This window comes from Oratosquilla oratoria, chromosome 33 (genome assembly GCF_046742065.1).
Source record: "Oratosquilla oratoria isolate Oo_2021 chromosome 33, ASM4674206v1, whole genome shotgun sequence".
Lineage (NCBI taxonomy): Eukaryota > Metazoa > Arthropoda > Malacostraca > Stomatopoda > Squillidae > Oratosquilla > Oratosquilla oratoria.
In genome coordinates, this window is record NC_134809.1 from 19,822,305 (window position 1) to 19,840,564 (window position 18,260).

The 18,260-nt window shown below is 52.1% G+C and overlaps 1 pseudogene; it reads right to left on the reverse strand.

The window, feature by feature from the left end:
* Nucleotides 1-277: 277 nt before the first annotated feature.
* LOC143017925 (uncharacterized) overlaps nucleotides 278-18,260 on the reverse strand; it is a 19,146-nt pseudogene continuing 1,163 nt past the window's right edge.

Consider the following 18,260-nt stretch of genomic DNA (forward strand, 5'->3'; position numbering starts at 1 on the left):
GTGATCTTGAAAGATGTATGGGGAAGGAGGTCACTTGGTGACCTTCTGATCCGTGGTGGTCCCTGCAGCTGTGGTCCCGCGATGAAAGAGTCGTTCTTTTCGATAGGTCTCATAGGGGCTTCTCTTGGGTAAGGAGGCCCGTGTAAGGAGGCCCATTGTTCCTTGAAAGAAATCGTCCGTGGGCGGAAGGAATTCGTCTGCCTGCCGCCTTACAGGGCCTAGGCTCGGAATCGGGCCTGGGTTCGGGCTCGGGCATGGGCTCGGGCATGGGCTTGGGCTAGGGCCTGGGCTCAGGCCCGGGCTCGCGCCTGGGCTCGGGCCTGGGCGTTGTCTCAGGCCTGGGCTCGAGCTCGGGCCTGGGCTTGGGCCTGGGCTTGGGCCTTGGCCTAGACTCGGGCCTCGGCTCGGACCTGGGCTCGGGCCTGGGCTTGGGCTCGGGCCTTGGCTTGACCTCGGGTCTTGGCTTGGGCTTGGGCTCGGGCCTGGGCTCAGGCTCCGGCCTGGGCCTGGGCTAAGGCTCGGACTCGGGCCTGGTCTCGGTCATGGGCTCGGGCTCGGGCCTAGGCTCGGGCTCATGCTCGGGCTTGGGCTCGGGTTCAGGCCTGGGCTCGGGCTCGGGCCTGGGCTAGGGCCTGAGGTTGGGCCTGAGCTCGGTCTCAGGCCTGGGCTTGGGCTCGGTCATAGGCTTGGGCCTGGGCTCGGGTTCGGGCCTGGGCTAGGGCCTGAGGTCAGGCCTGGGCTCGGGTTCGGGCCTGGGCTAGGGCCTGAGGTCAGGCCTGTGCTCGGACTCGAGCCTGGGCTTGGGCCTGGGCCTAGACTAGGGCCTGGGCTCTGGCCTGGACCCGCGCCTGGGTTCGGGCCTGGGTTCGGTTTTGGGCCTGGGCTTGGGCTCGGGCCTGGACTTGGGCTCGGGCCTGGGCTCGGGTCTAGGCTCGGAATCGGACCTGGGCTCAGGCCTGAGCACGGGATCAGGCTCGGGCCTGGGCTCGGGCTCGGGCCTGGGCTCACGCTTGGGTTCGGGCCTGGGCTCGGGATCGGGCTCGGGCCTGGGCTTGGGACTGGGCTCGGTCTTGCGCCTGGGTTCGGGCCAGGGCTCGGGCTTGGGCCTAGGCTTGGGCCTGGGCTCGGGCCTGGGCTAGGGCCTGGGCTAGGGCCTGATGTCGGGCCTGGGCTCGGACTTGGGCCTGGCCTTGGGCCTGGGCCTAGACTCGGGCATGGGCTCGGGTCTGGGCTTGGGCCTGGGCTCGCGCCTGGGTTCGGGCCTGGGCGTGGTCTCGGGCCTGGGCTCGAGCTCGGGCTTGGGCTAGGGCTCGGGCCCCGGGCCCGGGCAATTACACCTCCAGAGTTGTGGTTGGTCAGGATATCAAAGAAGTCGGTAGGTGTAATTGCTTCGTTAGACGCAGATAGCCCCTACACGAATATTTCGGTACATCGTACGATACAATATATAATCAATAGAGTCTACCACAACGACAGCTACCCCAAATGCGACATCCCAGAAGAAGTGACGAAGAAACTATTAGAAATTTGCACTAAGGAAGCCCCATTCATCTGCCCGAGGGGTACCAAATGCTGCCAGATAGATGGAGTTGCAATGGGATCTCCTTTGGGAGTTCTTTTTGCTAACTTCTTCATGGGTAGTATCGAAGAAGAGGTCTTCGGTGAAGTACAGAAACCGCAAATATACTGTCGATACATAGACGATATTTTCGTAAAAGCGGAAAATAACGAGCAAATCGTAACACTACAACAGCGACTCATAGGTCTTAACTTTACCATCGAAAACAGTGAAAATGGATCTCTCCCTTTCCTTAATGTCCTCGTGAAACAGGGGGAAGGATCTTTTCATACTTCAGTTTACACCAAAGCTAGTAACTCCGGACATTGCCTTAACGGACTGAGTGAATGCCCCCAAAAGTATAAGATCTCAACAATTAGTGCATATGTATGAAGATCCCTTACCTATTGTAGTAGCTGCAAAAATGTGCACCTACAGTTAGAAAGAGCATCACAAGTCCTAATTAACAACAGTTTTAGCAATAGAGACATTGAAAAAGTGACCGAGAAAATAATGGAAAATTGGTACAAGGATATTAAATCAGCAAATGTATCAGACGATCCAGCGCAGAACGTTATCAATATATACTATTAATCCTTCTTCTCCACTGCTTACAAGGAGGATGAGAGAGTGATGCAACAAATCATAAAGAGAAACATCAAGCCCACTGAATCAAGCAGGTGACAAGGAGTTGCCCCAGCGTCCCGGTAGGAAGGTGTCCAGTCCCTGGTCACCCCAGCGTCCCGGTTGGCAGGTAACTTTGTATTTGAGATTGTGTGGCTCTTGATATGTTTCACTGCATACATTTTTGAGTGCCAGTATGAGTGTTTGTATGTGTGAGTGGTTGAGTGCATGTTTGAATGCTTGTGAGTGTTTGTAGTGAATGGAGTCCTGGTCACCCCAGCGTCCCGGTAGGCAGGCGATCGTTCGACGGTCGCCCCAGCATCCCGGTTGGCAGGTGACAAGGAGTTGCCCCAGCGTCCCGGTAGGCAGGTGTCCAGTCCCTGGTCACCCCAGCGTCCCGGTTGGCAGGTAACTGTGTCTTTGAGATTGTGTGTCTCTTGGTGTGTTTGACTGCATACATGTTTGAGTGTCTGTTTGTGTAGTTGTATGTGTGACTGCCTGAGTGCATGTTTGAATGCTTGTGAGTGTTTGTAGTGAATGGAGACCTCGTCACCCCAGCGTCCCGGTAGGCAGGCGATCGTTCGACGGTCGCCCCAGCGTCCCGGTTGGCAGGTGACAAGGAGTTGCCCCAGCGTCCCGGTTGGCAGGTAACTGTGTGTTTGAGATTGTGTGCCTCTTGTTATGTTTGACTGCATGCATGTGTGAGTGTCTGTTTGTGTGGTTGTATGTATGACTGCCTGAGTGCATGTTTGAATGCTTGTGAGTGCTTGCATTGAATGGAGTCCTGGTCACCCAAGCGTCCCGGTAGGTAAGTGATCGTTTCAAGGTCGCCCCAGCCTCCCAGTTGGCAATGGACACGAGCTCGGGCTCGGGCCTGGGCCTGGGATCGGTCTCGGGTCAGGGCTCGGGCCTGGGCTCGGTCAGGGCTAGGGCCTGGGCTCGGGCTCAGGCTCGGGCCTGGGCTCGGCCATGGGCTCGGGCTTGAGCCTGGGCTCGGGCCTGGGCTTGGGCCTGTGCTCGGGCCTGAGCTCGGGCTCGGGCCTGGGGTCGGTCCTGGGCTCGGGTCTGGGCTAGGGTCTGGGCTCGGGCTCGGCCTGGGCTCGGGCTTGGGATCGGCCCTGGGCTCAGACTCGGGCTCGGGTTCGGTCCTAGGCTCGGGCTCGGGTCTGGGCTCGGGCTCGGGCCTAGGCTCGGGACTGGGCTTGGGTCTGGGGTCAGGCTCGGGCTCAGTCTCGTGCCTGAGCCCAGGCCTGGGCTCGGGCCTGGGCTAGGGCTAGGGCTCGGCTCGGGCGCGGGCCTGGGCTTGGGCCTGTGCTCGGGCTAGGGCTCGGGCCTGGGCACGGGTTCGGGCCTGGGTTCGGGTCTGGGCTCGGGCTTTGTCTCGGGCTCGTACTCGGCCTTGGCTCGGGCTTGGGCTCGGGCCTGGGCTCTGGCTCGGGCTCGTGTGTGGGCTCGGGCTAAGGTCTGGGCTCGGGACTGGGTTCGGTTCTGGGGTCAGGGTCGGGCTCGGTCTCATGCCTGGGCTCGTGCCTGGGCTCGGACTTGGGCTTTGGCTCGTGCCTGGGGTACGGCCTGAAGTCGGGCCTGGGCTTGGGCCTGGGCCTAGATTCGAGCCTGGGATCGGGCCTGGGCTCGGGCTCGGGCCTGGGCTCGGGCTCGCGCCTGGGCTCGGGCTTGGGCCTGGGCTCGGGTCTTGGGTCGGGTTCGGGCCTGGGTTAGGGCCTGAAGTCGGGCCTGGGCTCGGACTCGGGACTGGGCTTGGACCTGGGCCTAGACTTGGGCCTGGGCTCTGGCCTGGGCTCGGGCCTGGGCTCGCGCCTGGGTTCGGGCCTGGGCGTGGTCTCAGGCCTTGGTTCGAGCTCGGGCCTGGGCTCGGGCCTAGGCTTGGGCTCGAGCTTGGGCTCGGTCATGGGCTCGGGCTCGGGCCTGGACTCGGGCTCATGCTCGGGTCTGGGCTCGGGCATGGGCTTGGGGTCGGGCATTGACTCGGGAACGAGCCTGGGATAGGGCCTGAGGTCGGGCCTGGGCTCGGACTCGGGCCTGGGCTTGGGCCTGGGCCTAGACTCGGCCCGGGCTCGGGCCTGGGCTCGGAATCGGGCCTGGGTTCGGGCTCGGGCATGGACTCGGGACTGGGCTTTGGCTCGGGCCTGGGCGTGGTCTCAGGCCTGGGCTCGAGCTCGGGCCTGGGCTCGGGCCTGGGCTTGGGCCTTGGCCTAGACTCGGGCCTCGGCTCGGTCCTGGGCTCGGGCCTGGGCTTGGGCTTGGGCTCGGGCCTTGGCTTGGGCTCGGGTCTTGGCTTGGGCTTGGGCTCGGGCCTGGGATCGGGCTTCGGGCTCTGGTCGGGCCGCTTCGGTCATGGGCTCGGGCTCGGTCCTAGGCTCGGGCTCATGCTCGGGCCTGTGCTCGGGCTTGGGCTCGGGTTCAGGCCTTGGCTCGGGCCTAGGCTAGGGCCTGAGGTTGGGCCTGAGCTCGGTCTCAGGCCTGGGCTTGGGCTCGGTCATAGGCTTGGGCCTGGGCTCGGGTGCGTGCGTGTGTGCGTGTATGAGAGAAGAGTCTTCACAAAGCTTCGCTAAAGAAGGTATCGGGAAGTGTTCAGTGCCTTTTCAGCAAAAACATAATTTCTGCCTAATCGGACGAGACACATTTGTTTCGTCTTTCCGCAATTGACACGGCAGAAAATTATCAGGGTTACTCCAACGGTATTTGAATTTGTTTTGAGAATATCGGCCTTTTTGTAAATCCCAATAATACCCCCATAAAAGGCACAGATTTTGGTGTAAGTAATGTGGACCTTGACTGTTTCACTCTGAAATTCTTTGTTCATGTTGTTGACAATGGGCAGAATATGATTAAGAAAAGGACAGTACAAGTAAGGCTTCAGATTGGGATTGTTCAGAGTATTCAGTAGATCTGCTGCTGATCTCACTTGACATTCCAAGGCCTCTGTCTGGAAGAAAAGGGTAAGAGCTGACCATTGCTCGAACGTTCTATTAACAATTCACTCTGAGGACAGCCATCTTGTCTGAGTGGCATAAAGAAATCTACCAGAATCAACTCTAACAAATTGTTGAAGTCCTGCAACTTCAACAATCTTTTAGGACTATGATCTATGTATGCATCAATATCTTTACTACACAGATCTTCAACTGGTTATGGGAGTTTGAGACAGGCTGCAGAGGAGCATAGAAGTAAAATGTGGCAAATACATCCACGAACAAATAATATGAGGTACTTTTTCCACAAGTTTTGCTTTTAAGCTGCCATATTCCCTATCATGACTGATGTATTGTCAGCAGCAAAGCCAAGCATATTCGCAAAAAGATTACCATTTGTCTAAAAACAAAAAATTCTTCTCAAAAGTTTAAATGATCCATTAGCACTTGAATCTTCTACATCCAGCACTTGCAGGAACCCGTTATCAACTGTAGCTTGTTCTGTATTCACTACTCTGACTGCAATGCCAATACTTTGAAAGTGGATACGCCAATGCTCTCATTTATCATTATGGAACATGTTTTCAAGATCTCCACCATTTCCTTTAAACTTCCCTTGCCCATGCATATTACGGCAATCTCTCGAAGCCTATCTTCTCGACCTTATGAATTTTATTATTTGTCAATCATGTGTTCCATGTTTCATAACTAGCATTAGGTGGTTCATAACATTAGATGAAATATTGTGTGCGAAAATGGGTGAGCGACGACCGGCTGGCAATCCGTACTACGTATTGGTGGGTCTCGGGAATGGGACGTGAACGATACGGAGGCAACGGGGCGCTTTTAAGTCGTCAGCAAAACTTATAAGATGGTGAATGGTATACAAATATCAATTCACATGGAAAAAAAACAGAAAGTATTCGCTTTTGGCCTCTTCATTCAATTTTGTATCCTTTTGCACAGCGTCGTAAAACGTACCATTGACATAAAAAGTATCCGTACTGGGAACAATGTGTGAAACAAGCCTTAGTTTACCTTCAAGTGGATAACTATACGCGTGTGAGTGTGTGTATGTGTATGTGACCGTGTGTATGCGCGTGTATAAAAATGAAATCATGCAGGCGAGCGAGTTCGCAGAGACTTCGGTGAGAGGTGCTGCTGCCGACTGTTGACCCGATGCCTGACCTGAAGGATTTCCCTTCCCACGCAAAGTCTTTTCCATGTTCCACATAGATCAGGTTGGTTATCTTGCACAAGTCAACCTTCTCAAAGGCCCTTTATGCAGTAAGAATCCATTGACAATGTCTCAAAGAATGTGGATAATAGTGACCACGTTTGATGGACCCTGATGATCAAAGTGACATCAATGAAATCTATTGAAAGGACGCGATTTTTTTTTCTTTTTTTTTTTTTTTACTATTAAGAATAGTAGTTCTAGGTCTTTGAATTGTGTCTCAGCTTTCGTGAAGTAAATCTTCTGTTCAGTTCTCTACATGTCTTTCTGCTCATGAACTCCGTCTGTCTGCCAAAATCTGTCGGAGTCTATTAAAATGTGTCATTCAGTAAGATTCTGTTGCAGTCTATCAGAATCCACCATTCCGTCGGAATTTACCAGATTCTGCGACGGTATCTGTCAGAGTTTGCAAAAAAGTCTGTCGGAAATTACCCGAGTCTGTCGGAGTTGATCGGAGTCAGCAGGAGCCTCAGGTTCTCCGCCAATCTTACGACGATTTTCGCGCCGAGGGATTTCTTTCGATTTCTTGGGAAAAAATTACGATTTCGGAAGACACCTCATCGTTACCGGGCAATTCCTATTAATCTTTATGATATTCAAATAAATGCACTTATACATAAGCACACGCATAATTATGTACACGCGCGCATAAAAAAAAAACACGAACTCCATTGTCTCTCGAGACAGAAGGATGCCAACTATATATATATATATATATATATATATATATATATATGTATATATATATATATATATATATGTTTATATATATATTATATATATATGTATATGTATGTATGTATGTGTGTGTGTGTGTGTGTGTGTGTGTGTGTGTGTGTGTGTGTGTGTGTGTGTGTGTGTGTGTGTGTGTGTGTGTGTGTATGTATGTACACACTCACACACACACACGCACACACACACACACACACACACACACACACACACACACACACACACACACACACATACATATACATATATATATATATATATATATATATATATATATATATATATATATATATATATTTATATGTACACACACATATATATGTGTGTGCACACAATAAAGTCATTCATACATACTGTTACCGTTTAGCTTTTGGGCGACCACATCTGTGTTCTTGTTTTCGGTTTGCTCTCCGGGATCCCTCGCGCCTCGCCCGGCAGGGAACTTGGAGGACCCGCAGAGTCGCGACGCCCGACCACACGACTTCGGGAAACTAGACGTCGCTTGGATCCATGGATATAAGGTAAGTGACTTTGCCAGTTACAGAACACGTGTGTACTCGTCTAAATGCAATACATAGAATAAGAGCGATATTCGCATAGACGTGTTTGTAGTCAAAGATAGCTTTGAATTTTCTTACTCTGCCTGATTGCAATGTTTTTTCTTCTTCTAGACAGAAGGGGAGTTTAATGGAAATTGACGTCGCTCGGCAGCTTGCAGGCACCATGGAAAGTAAGGTAAGTGACTTTGTCTAAGTGAGATCACGTATGTATTTACACAATATAGAAGATAAAATGTACAGTCGCAGACTTTCATGTCTGTGCTTTCATCGGCTTTGAAATCACTTATGATGTCTGACTGTACTATTTTATCTCCTATATTGCGTCTGCGTGTTTGCGTGTGTGTGTGTGAGTCTGTGTGTGTGTATGACCCATGAAATGCATGTCGCGCAGCGCAAAAGACTGATTTGTAAGGTCCATAGTGCACGGAAGTTCCTGCAAAACGTGTGACTGTCACATGATCCTGCTGTCGTACAAGGTCCAAGGTGTACGCACGTTTCGTATGAGGCCAGTATCGTGTGAAGCACGTTATCCGTGTTTACGAATAAATCTACGTCTTTTGCATCCATGACGGTGTGCTTGTATGTTGACTATATGTATGGGTGAATGTGTGTAGGGAAGACGCGAGATCTGAATCTGTTTATGAGCATGTTTGAATGCTTGTGAGTGCTTGCAATGAACGGAGTCCTGGTCACCCCAGCGTCCCGGTAGGCAGGCGATCGTTCCACGGTCGCCCCAGCGTCCTGGTTGGCAGGTGACAAGGAGTTGCCCCAGCGTCCCGGTAGGCAGGTGTCCAGTCCCTGGTCACCCCAGCGTCCTGGTAGGCAGGTAACTGTGTGTTTGAGGGTGTGCCTTTGGTGTGTTTGACTGCATACGTGTGTGAATGCCTGTATGAGTGTTTGTATGTGTGACTGCCTGAGTGTATGTTTGAATGCTTGTGAGTGTTTGCATTGAATGGAGTCCTGGTCACCCCAGCGTCCCGGAAGGCAGGCGATCGTTCGACAGTCGCCCCAGCGTCCCGGTTGGCAGGTGACAAGGAGTTGCCCCAGCGTCCCGGTAGGCAGGTGTCCAGTCCCTGGTCACCCCAGCGTCCCGGTAGGCAGGTAACTGTGTGTTTCAGATTGTGTGCCCTTTGGTATGCTTGACTGCATACATGTTTGAGTGTCTGTTTGTGTGGTTGTATGTGTGAGTGGCTGAGTGCATGTTTGAATGCTTGTGAGTGTTTGCAGTGAATGGAGTCCTGGTCACCCCAGCGTCCCGGTAGGCAGGCGATCGTCCCACGGTCGCCCCAGCGTCCCAGTTGGCAGGCGACAAGGAGTTGCCCCAGCGTCCCGGTAGGCAGGTGTCCAGTCCCTGGTCACCCCAGCGTCCCGGTTGGCAGGTAACTGTGTGTTTCAGATTGTGTGGCTCTTAGTATGTTTGACTGCATACATGTGTGAGTGTCAGTTTGTGTAGTTGTATGTGTGAGTGGCTGAATGCATGTTTGAATGCTTGTGAGTGTTTGCAGTGAATGGAGTCCTGGTCACCCCAGCGTCCCGGTAGGCAGGCGATCGTTCGACGATCGCCCCAGCGTCCCGGTTGGCAGGTGACAAGGAGTTGCCCCAGCGTCCCGGTAGGCAGGTGTCCAGTCCCTGGTCACCCCAGCGTCCCGGTTGGCAGGTAACTGTGTGTTTCAGATTGTGTGCCCTTTGGTATGCTTGACTGCATACATGTTTGAGTGTTTGTTTGTGTAGTTGTATGTGTGAGTGGCTGAGTGCATGTTTGAATGCTTGTGAGTGCTTGCAGTGAATGGAGTCCTGGTCACCCCAGCGTCCCGGTAGGCAGGCGATCGTTCGATGGTCGCCCCAGCGTCCCGGTTGGCAGGTGACAAGGAGTTGCCCCAGCGTCCCGGTAGGCAGGTGTCCAGTTCCTGGTCACCCCAGCGTCCCGGTTGGCAGGTAACTGGGTGTTTGAGATTGTGTGGCTCTTAGTATGTTTGACTGCATACATGTGTAAGTGTCAGTTTGTGAAGTTGTATGTGTGAGTGGCTGCGTGCATGTTTGAGTGCTTGTGAGTGCTTGCAGTGAATGGAGTCCTGGTCACCCCAGCGTCCCGGTAGGCAGGCGATCTTTCGACAGTTGCCCCAGCGTCCCGGTTGGCAGGTGACAAGGTGTTGCCCCAGCGTCCCGGTAGGAAGGTGTCCAGTCCCTGGTCACCCCCAGCGTCCCGGTTGGCAGGTAACTGTCTGTTGCAGATTGTGTGGCTCTTAGTATGTTTGACTGCATACATGTTTGAGTGCCTGTATGAGTGTTTGTATGTGTGAGTGGCTGAGTGCATGTTTGAATGTTTGTGAGTGCTTGCAGTGAATGGAGTCCTGGTCACCCCAGCGTCCCGGTAGGCAAGCGATCGTTCGACGGTCGCCCCAGCGTCCCAGTTGGCAGGTGACAAGGAGTTGCCCCAGCGTCCCGGTAGGCAGGTTGTCCAGTTCCTGGTCACCCCAGCGTCCCGGTTGGCAGATAACTGTGTGTTTCAGATTGTGTGGCTCTTAGTATGTTTGACTGCATACATGTGTGAGTGCCTGTTTGTGTGGTTGTATGTGTGAGTGGCTGAGTGCATGTTTGAATGCTTGTGAGTGTTTGCAGTGAATGGAGTCCTGGTCACCCCAGCGTCCCGGTAGGCAGGCGATCGTTCGACGGTCGCCCCAGCGTCCCGGTTGGCAGGTGACAAGGAGTTGCCCCAGCGTCCCGGTAGGCAGGTGTCCAGTCCCTGGTCACCCCAGCGTCCCGGTTGGCAGGTAACTGTGTGTTTCAGATTGTGTGCCTCTTGGTGTGTTTGATTGCATACATGTTTGAGTGTCTGTTTGTGTGGTTGTATGTGTGAGTGGCTGAGTGCATGTTTGAATGTTTGTGAGTGCTTGCAGTGAATGGAGTCCTGGTCACCCCAGCGTCCCGGTAGGCAGGCGATCGTTCGACGGTCGCCCCAGCGTCCCGGTTGGCAGGTGACAAGGAGTTGCCCCAGCGTCCCGGTACATGTGTGAATGCCTGTATGAGTGTTTGTATGTGTGACTGCCTGAGTGCATGTTTGAATGCTTATGAATGTTTGTAGTGAATGGAGTCCTGGTCACCCCAGCGTCCCGGTAGGCAGGCGATCGTTCGACGGTCTCCCCAGCGTCCCGGTTGGCAGGTGACAAGGAGTTGCCCCAGCGTCCCGGTAGGCAGGTGTCCAGTCCCTGGTCACCCCAGCGTCCCGGTAGGCAGGTAACTGTGTGTTTGAAGTTGTGCCTCTTGTTATGTTTGACTGTATACATATGTGAGTGCCTGTATGAGTGTTTGTATGTGTGACTGTCTGAGTGCATGTTTGAATGCTTGTGAGCGTTTGTAGTGAATGTTGTCCTGGTCACCCCAACGTCCCGGTAGGTAGGCGATTGTTCGACGGTCGCCCCAGCGTCCCGGTTGGCAGGTGACAAGGAGTTGCCCCAGCGTCCCGGTAGGCAGGTGCCCAGTCTCTGGTCACCTCAGCGTCCCGGTTGGCAGGTAACTGTGTGTTTCCGATTGTGTGTCTCTTGGTGTGTTTGACTGCATACATGTTTGAGTATCTGTTTGTGTGGTTGTATGTGTGACTGCATGAGTGCATGTTTGAATGCTTGTGAGTGTTTGTAGTGAATGTTGTCCTCGTCACCCCAGCGTCCCGGTAGGCTGGCGATCGTTCGACGGTCGCCCCATCGTCCCGGTTGGCAGGTGACAAGGAGTTGCCCCAGCGTCCCGGTAGGCAGGTGTCCAGTTCCTGGTCACCCCAGCGTCTCGGTTGGCAGGTAACTGTGTGTTTCAGATAGTGTGCCTCTTGTTATGTTTGACTGCATACATGTGTGAGTGTCTGTGTGGTTGCATGTGTGACTGCCTGAGTGCATGTTTGAATGCTTGTGAGTGCTTGCATTGAATGGAGTCCTGGTCACCCCAGCGTCCCGGTAGGCAAGCGATCGTTCGACGGTCCCGGCTGGCAATGAACACGGGCTCGGGCTCGGGCCTGGCCCTGGGATTGGGCTCGGGTCTGGGCTCGGGCTCGGGGCTAGGCTCGGGCTAGGGCCTGGACTCGGGCTCAGGCTCGGGCTCGGGCCTGGGGTCGGCCATGGGCTCGGGCTCGGGCCTGGGCTCGGGCTTGAGCCTGGGCTCGAGCTCGGGCCTGGGCTTGGGCCTGTGCTCGGGCCTGAGCTCAGGCTCGGGCTCGGGCCTGGGGTAGGCCCTGGGCTCGGGTCTAGGCTCGGGTCTGGGTTCGGGCTCGGCCTGGGCTCGGGCTTGGGATCGGCCCTGGGCTCAGACTCGGGCTCGGGCTCGGTACTGGGCTCGGGCTCGGGTCTGGGCTCGGGCTCGGGCCTCGGCTCGGGACTGGGCTTGGGTCTGGGGTCAGGCTCGGGCTCAGTCTCGTGCCTGAGCCCGGGGCTGGGCTCGGGCCTGGGCTAGGGCTCGGGCTAGGGCTCGGCCCTGGGCTTGGGCTCGGGCCTGGGCTCGGGCCTGGATATCGGGCCTAGGTTCGGGCTCGGGCTCGGGATCGGGTCTAGGCTCGGGATCGGGCCTTGGCTTGGGTCTGTGCTCGGGCTAGGGCTCGGGCCTGGGCTTGGGCTCGGGCCTGTGCTCGGGCCCGGGCTCACGCCTGGGTTCGGGCCTGGGCGTGGTCTCAGGCCTAGGGTCGAGCTCGGGCCTTGGCTCGGGCCTGGGCTTGGAACTGGGCCTAGACTCGGGCCTCGGCTCGGCCCTGGGCTCGGGCTTGGGCCTGGGCTTGGGCTCGGGCCTAGGCTTGGGCTCGGGTTTCGGCTTGGGCTCGGGCCTCGGCTTGGGCTTGGTGTCGGGCTTGGGCTCGGGCTCCGGCCTAGGCTCGGGCTCAGGCTCGGTCCTGGGCTCGGTCATGGGCTTGGGCATAGGCTTGGGCTCATGCTCCTGTCTGTACTCGGGCTTGGGCTTGGGTTCAGGCCTGGGATCGGGATCGGGCCTGTGATAGGGCCTGAGGTCGGATCTGAGCTCGGGATCGGGGCTGGGCTCGGTTTCGGTCCTAGGCTTGGGCCTGGGCTCGGGTTCGTGCCTGGGCTAGGGCCTGAGGTCGGGGCTGGGCTCGGACTCGGGCCTGGGCCTAGACTAGGGCCTGGGCTCTGGCCTGGGCCTAGACTAGGGCCTGGGCTCTGGCCTGGGTTCGGGCCTGGGCGTGGTCTCGGGCTTGGACTCAGGCCTGGGCTCGGGCCTGGGCTTGGTCTCGAGCCTGGGCTCGGGGTCATGCTCGGGCCTGGGCTCGGGCATGGGTTCGGGCTCGGGCCTAGGCTCGGAATCGGGGCTGGGCTCGGGCCCGGCCCTGGGCACGGAATCAGGCTCGGGCCTGGGCTCGGGCTCGGGCCTGGGCTCGAGCCTGGGCTAGGGCTCGCGCCTGGGTTTGGGCCTGGGCTCGGGCTCGGGCCTGGGCTTGGGCCTGGGCTCGGTCTTGCGCCTGGGTTCGGGCTAGGGCTCGGTCTTGGGCCTAGGATTGGGCCTGGGCTCGGGCTCGGGCCTGGGCTCGGACTCAGGCCTGGGCCTGGGCCTTGACCCGGGCATGGGCTCGGCCCTGGGCTTGGGTCTGGGCTCGCGCCTGGGTTCGGGCCTGGGCGTGGTCTCGGGCTTGGGCTCGAGCTCGGGCTTGGGCTACGGCTCAGGCCCTGGGCCCGGGCAATTACACCTCTAGAGTTGTGGTTGGTCAGGATATCCAAGAAGTCGGTAGGTGTATTTGCTTCGTTAGACGTAGAATATTTCGGTACATCGTACGATACAATATATAATCAATAGAGTCTACTACAACGACACCTACCCCAAATACGACATCCCAGAAGAAGTGACGAAGAAACTTTTAGAAATTTGCACTAAGGAAGCCCCATTCACCTGCCCGAGGGGCACCAAATGCTGCCAGATAGATGGAGTTGCAATGGGATCTCCTTTGGGAGTTCTTTTTGCTAACTTCTTCATGGGTAGTATCGAAGAAGAGGTTTTCGGTGAAGTACAGAAACCGCAAATATACTGTCGATATATAGACGATATTTTCGTAAAAGCGGAAAATAACGAGCAAATCGTAGCACTACAACAACAACTCATAGAAGCCTCAGGTCTTAACTTTACCATCGAAAACAGTGAAAATGGATCTCTCCCCTTTCCTTGATGTCCTGGAGAAACAGGGGAAAGGATCTTTTCATACTTCAGTTTACACTAAAGTTAGTAACTCCGGACATTGCCTTAACGGACTGAGTGAATGCCCCCAAAAGTATAGGATCTCAACAATTAGTGCATATGTACGAAGATCCCTTAGCCATTGTAGTAGCTGCAAAAATGTGCACCTACAGTTAGAAAGAGCATCACAAGTTCTAATTGACAACGGTTTTAGCAATAGAGACATTGAAAAAGTGACCAAGAAAATAATGGAAAATTGGTACGAGGATATTAAATCAGCAAATGCATCAGACAATCCAGCGCAGAACGTTATCAATATATTCTACAAATCCTTCTTCTCCACTGCTTACAAGGAGGATGAGTGATGCAAAAAATCATAAAGAAAAACATCAAGCCCACTGAATCAAGCTCCAAAATTAATTTTATTATTTACTATGAAAAAAACTCGAACCTACTCCTAAGGAACAACACCAGGCAGATCGTCGATGAGCTCCAAAAATCTCATGTTGTATATAGGTACACATGCAAACATGGGGACTGTGCGACCCATCCTACTACCTATATTGGCATGACCACCATGAGGCTCTCGCGTCGTCTGTCATATTACGTAAACTCAGGAGCACCTAAAAATTATCATAGCGAAGTCCATCAAGCAAAGTTAGGAACAGAAGACCTAACCCAGAATACGGAGATTAAAGATTACAACAAAGACCCACGACGATTACCCATATTAGAAGCTTTGTATATTAAGGATCTATCCTCGGGAATGAATACCCAACTCGAGGACTTAAAAATCCTACCAAGTGTGAGAAGATCATTCCCCAATGAAAACGAGACAAAGAACACAGATACACGCCACCCTCCAACCTACAGGACGACACGGAGCTCCGGCGACGCCAACCAGACAAAATCCCACATCGACGACCAGACAAAATCCCACATCGACTAGACAAAATCCCACAGCCTGTACCATATATAACCCACACACACCAGCCCAGCCCTTAGATTCTTACCTGCCACTGAGGAAGCACCAGGAGGTGTGAAAACGCGTTCTGGCTTTTTTATTTTTAAATTATGTATGTTATTTCACAGCATGACATACGGAGATTTATTAAGGTTACTGCCTACAGAAGGCAAGATTACTCTAAGAGAGACAAATACGACAAGAAGCTCTGTCATAACAAGATTGCCATTCATTTTAATGATATATATATATATATATATATATATATATGAATACATACACACACGTATATATATATATATATATATATATATATATATATATATATATATTATATATATATGTATATATATATATATATATGTGTGTGTGTGTGTGTGTGTGTGTGTGTGTGTGTGTGTGTGTGTGTGTGTGTGTGTGTGTGTGTGTGTGTGTGTGTGTGTGTGTGTGTGTGTGTGTGTGTGTGTGTGTGTGTGTGTAGAGCGGCTGCTGCATGATATCGATCCCCCAAATGGTAAGTGCACAATATCTACACAGTGTGTGATTCACCATGGTCTTGGATCACGCGTTGGACTCGTGATCGACAGCTATTACCCTCCCAGAATGAGAGCTCAGAGCTCATATATGACCGATTTATGGGTAATGCTGTGACCTTACACACACACACACACACACACACACACACACACACACACACACACACACACACACACACACACACACACACACACACACACACACACACACACACACACACACACACACACACATACACACACACACAAACATACACACACACACACACACACACACACACACACAAAACTCCCTGCCCACGAGAGTTGGAGTAACGACTCGTACCACAGCTATACTGATATTATTTCAGTCCTGGTCGGGATTCGAACTCAGACCGCTGTAGTAGCGGTTACGGACGCTACCACCGCGCCGTCTCGTCGAGTGTGTGTGTGTGTGTGTGTGTGTGTGTGTGTGTGTGTGTGTGTGTGTGTGTGTGTGTGTGTGTGTGTGTGTGTGTGTGTGTGTGTGTGTGTGTGTGTGTGTGTGTGTGTGTGTGTGTGTGTGTGTGTGTGTGTGTGTGTGTGTGTGTGTGTGTGTGTGTGTGAAAGAAGAGTCTTCACAAAGCTAAAGAAGATATCGGGAAGTGTTCAGTCCCTTTTCAGCAAAAGCATATTTTCTGCCTAATCGGACGAGACACATTTGTTTCGTCTTTCCCCAATTGACACACCAGAAAATTATCAGGGTTACTCCAAAGGTATTTGAATTAACTTTGAGAATATCAGTCTTTTTGTAATTCCCAATAATACCCCCATGAAAGGCACAGATTTTGGTGTAAGTAATGTGAACCATAACTGTTTCACTCTGAAATTCTTTGTTCATTTTGTTGACAATGGGCAGGATATGACTAAGAAAAGGACAGAACGAGTAAGACTTCAGATTAAGATTGTTCAGAGCATTCAGTAGATCTGCTGCTGATTTTACTTGACATTCCAAGGCCTCTGCCTGGAAGAATAGGCTAAGAGCTGACCATTGCTCTAATATTCTGTTAAGAACGGACTCTGAGGATAGCCATCTTGTCTGAGTGGCATAAAGAAATCTGCCAGAATCAACTCTAACAAATTGTTGAAAGTCCTGCAACTTCAACAGTCTTTTTGGACTATGGTCTGTGTGTGCATGAATATCTTTACTACACAGATCTTCAGCAGGTTATGGGAGTTTGAGACAGACTGCAGAGGAGCACAGAAGTAAAATGTGGTAAATACATTCACGAACAAACAGATGAGGTACTTTTTCCACAAGTTTTGCTATTAAGCTCCTATATTCCCCATCATGACTGATGTATTGTCAGCAGCTAACCCAAGCATATTCGCAAAAAGATTACCATTTGTGTAAAAACAAAAAATACTCTTCAAAAGTTTAAATGATCCATTAGCACTTGAATCTTCTACATCCAGCACTTGCAGGAACCTGTTATCAACTGTAGCTTGTTCTGTATTCACTACTCTGACTGCAATGGCCAGTAATTTAGAAGTGAATACGCCAATGCTCTCATCTATCATTTTGGAACATGATTTCAAGATCTCCACTATTTCCTTTAAACTTCCCTTGCCCATGCATATTACGGCAATCTCTCGAAGCCTGTCTTCTCGACCTTATGGATTTTATTATTTGTGAATCATGGGTTCCATGTTTCAAAAATAGCATTAGGTGGTTCATAACATTAGATGAAATATTGTGTGCGTAAATGGGTGAGCGTCGACCGGCTGGCAATCCGTACGTATTGCTGGGTCTCGGGAATGGGACGTGAACGGTACGGAGGCAAAGGGGCGCTTTTAAGTCGTCAGCAGTCCTTATAAGATGGTGAATGGTATAAAAAGTATCGATTCACATGAAAAAAACAGAAAGTATTCACTTTCGGCCTCTCCATTCAATTTTGTATCCTTTTGCTCAGCGTCGTAAAACGTACCATTAACATAAAAAATATATCCAGAGCATACTTTCGCATCCGTACTGGGAACACTGTGTGAAACGAGCCTTAGTTTACCTTCAAGTGGAAAACTACGCGTGCGAGTGTGTGCACGTGTATGTGACCGTGTGTATGCGCGTGTATAAAAATGAAATCATACAGGCGAGCGAGTTCGCAGAGACTTCGGTGAGAGTACTGCTGCCGACTGTTGACCCGATGCCCGACCAGATGGATTTCCCTTCCCACGCAAAGTCTTTCCCATGTTCCACATTGACCAGGTTGGTTACCTTGCACAAGTCAGCCTTCTCAAAGGCCCTATATGCGGTAAGAATCCATTGACAATGTCTCAAAGAATGTGGATAATAGTGACCACGTTTGATGGACCCTGATGATCCAAGAGAGACCAATGAAATCTGATATTGAAAGGACGCGAATTTTTTTTTTTTTTTTTTTTTTTTTTTTTTTTTTTTTTTTTTTTTTTTTTTTTTTTTTTTTTTTTTTTTTTTTTTTTTTTTTTTTTACTATTAAGGATAGTGGTTCTAGGTCTTTGAATTGTGTCTCAGTTTTCGTGAAGTAAATCTTCTGTTCAGTTCTCTACATGTCTTTCTGCTCCTGAACTCCGTCTGTCTGCCAAAATCTGTCGGAGTCTATTAAAATGTGTCATTCAGTCAGATTCTGTTGCAGTCTATCAGAATCCACCATTCCGTCGGAATTGATCAGATTCTGCAACGGTATCTGTCAGAGTCTGCAAAAAAGTCTGTCGGAAATTACCCGAGTCTGTCGGAGTTGATCGGAGTCAGCAGGAGCCTCAGGTTCTCCGCCAATCTTTCGACGATTTTCGCGCCGAGGGATTTCTTTCGATTTCTTGGGAAAAAATTACGATTTCGGAAGACACCTGATCGTTACCGGGCAATTCCTATTAATCTTTATGATATTCAAATAAAACCACTCACACATAAGCACACGCATAATTATGTACACGCGCGCATAAAAAAAGAAAAAACACGAACTCCATTG